This window comes from Heptranchias perlo, unplaced genomic scaffold (genome assembly GCF_035084215.1).
Source record: "Heptranchias perlo isolate sHepPer1 unplaced genomic scaffold, sHepPer1.hap1 HAP1_SCAFFOLD_384, whole genome shotgun sequence".
Taxonomy (NCBI): Eukaryota; Metazoa; Chordata; class Chondrichthyes; order Hexanchiformes; family Hexanchidae; genus Heptranchias; species Heptranchias perlo.
The window spans coordinates 205001-207500 of record NW_027139396.1 but is presented as its reverse complement, the minus strand read 5'-3'; the positions used below and the strand labels follow the sequence as shown (position 1 = coordinate 207500).

The window sequence follows — 2500 nt, the reverse complement described above, 5'->3', positions numbered from 1 at the left end:
AATATGCAAGTTCTTTTTAAAAAAGTTTCCTTCCACAGCAGCTCTGAGTGAGAGAGAGAGAGAGAGAGAGAGAGAGACACTGACTCACTGACTGATACTGACACCGACACACACACACACACACACACACACACACACACACACACACATATTATTTACTTTTATTTTTAATTGAATTTTAGAACAGGGAGATGGAATAGGGGCTTGCTCCGTCCACTCCACGCATCGACCCAGTATTGCAGTGTTTCTGGGAACGGTGCAGCTCCCCGTGGGGAGATATTCAAAAGGAAAATCAGCTCTTTCCCAGTGTCTCTGTGTGTGTGTGTGTGTGTGTGTGTGTGTATTATTACTGAGAATAAAGCTGATATCTCTCTCTCTCTCTCTCTCTCTCACTCAGAGCTGCTGTGGAAGGAAACCTTTTTAAAAAGAACTTTCTCAGCTCAGTGGTATTTTTTTCTTCTCCAAGGCTGAGTGCCGCTCGCACGTAGCGATATAATTCAAAGTGCAAAATAACTTGGCGTCGTTGACTTTAAACAAGCAGGGTCTGCTTCCAAATGAAAGCTGCGCTCCCGAACTGGACTGACTGTCTGTCTGTCTGTCTGTCAAGGGGAGGAAAAGGCGGTGGTGGTGGTGGTGAGGGTGGAGCTTTACGCTCAGGAGGGGAGACTTTCTTTCAGAGGTGCCAATTAATCTGCAGCAGAAAGCCATCCCCCCCGACCGGGATTCGAAGCCCGGTCCTGACCACGAGACCACCGGGGAGAGTTGCCTCAAGTCCCTGAGGGACCTGGACACGAGGCCGAATACACACGCACGCCTGCTGCACTGGCAGCAGCGACCAACAGGGGGCCGACCGGCTGATCCTTCCCTTTCACAGGCAGGCTTTTGGCCCTCGCTCAAACGACAAAGGTGTTCAGAAGGAAGTCCTGGGGGGAAGGCAGGCAGGGAGGGACGGACACAGGGAAGTCCGCACAAAACAGGTCCCCTGGAACCTCTGACCCAGAAAACCGGGTTCCTGGTGAAAGCAGTCCTGCCCCGCCCTGCCATTAACATGACAATGGACAGGGCCCGGACCAGGCGCAGCGGACGGTAGCGAGCAGTCGGAGGGTGAAAATCCGCCAGTGGGTGAAAAGGAGAGCCGTGCGGTGAGAGGAGGCGGAAAGCGGTTCGCAGACTTTCGCTGTACCTCCGGCGGGCAGCGCCGCACCTCCGAGCGCTCGGTACCGTCCGCTGCGCCTCGTCCTGCCGCACGCGACGAGCCGTCCCCGGAGGAAATCGGCCTCGGCCTTCCTGAGATATCAGTCTCCAGGTGGGACAGAAAAACCGGGGGCCCCCGGCTCGCTTTCGGCGGCCCGCTAGTCGACTTCCCGTCGTGCGAACGCGATCCTTCCGGTACCCTTCGGTGCCCCTTGCCCGACTCTAGCTCCGGTGGTAAAGCGGAGTCGGTCGGTCTGACGGCCGCCGAGTTAGCAGGCGGAAAGCGGTTTGCAGCCTTTCGCTGTACCTCCGGCGGGCAGCGCCGCACCTCCGAGCGCTCGGTACCGTCCGCTGCGCCTCGTCCTGCCGCACGCGACGAGCCGTCCCCGGAGGAAATCGGCCTCGGCCCTCCTGAGATATCAGCCTCCATACGGGCGTCACAAATCAGTGGACATGGTCAGCTGCAAAGCAGTGTCATTACAACCTTTCATAAACAACAGGGCAGCACCGCACTGCACTGCACTGCACTGCACCCCACACTACATCACACTTGCCTGCCTGCCAGCCTGCCGCTGCCTACTCTCACCAGCGGACCAAAGTGAGGATAACACCCCGAAGCAAGCATCTCCCTTGCCGCCCACCAGCCCACACCAATCCCCTTGCCTGCCTCCCACAAATTCCACCAGCGAGGCAAAGTGAAAATCAACCCCCAAAAAACGCACTCCACACCGGCCATCGCCCGCTATACACCCCCCCTGGGGCGAATATTAAGCCCGAGAACACCGACTGTAACCAACCGCAGTGAAAAGTTGAAGTGGCAACTCATTAACCAGATTTACACTTGGCAACTCATAAACCAAATGAACAAAAAATCTGGTTAATGAGTTGCCCAAAATAAATCTGGTTAATGAGTTGCCACTTCAACTTTTCACTGCGGTTGGTTACAGTCGGTGTTCTCGGGCTTAATATTCACCCCGGGGGGGCGGGGTGGGTGATTCTGGGGGTAGTGTCCGGGAGGGTGAGCCTTTTATTCGGCAGGAGGCGTGTGGGGAAATCATCAACCTGTCAGACGATGAGTTGTCACAAATGCCATTGCTTAATGAAAGCTGCGCTCCCGAACTGGACTGACTGTCTGACTGTCTGTCTGTCCGTTTGTCAAGGGGAGGAAAAGGCGGTGGCGGTGGTGGTGAGGGTGGAGCTTTACGCTCAGGAGGGGAGACTTTCCTTCATGCCAATTAATCTGCAGCAGAAAGTCATCCCCCCCCGACTGGGATTCGAAGCCCGGTCCTGACCACGAGACCACCGG

At 56.0% G+C, this 2500-nt stretch overlaps 1 pseudogene; it reads left to right on the top strand.

Annotated features, from left to right (window-relative positions):
- The first annotated feature begins 150 nt into the window (after positions 1–150).
- On the top strand, positions 151–267 carry LOC137311905 (U2 spliceosomal RNA; annotated as a pseudogene).
- Positions 268–2500: the final 2233 nt, after the last annotated feature.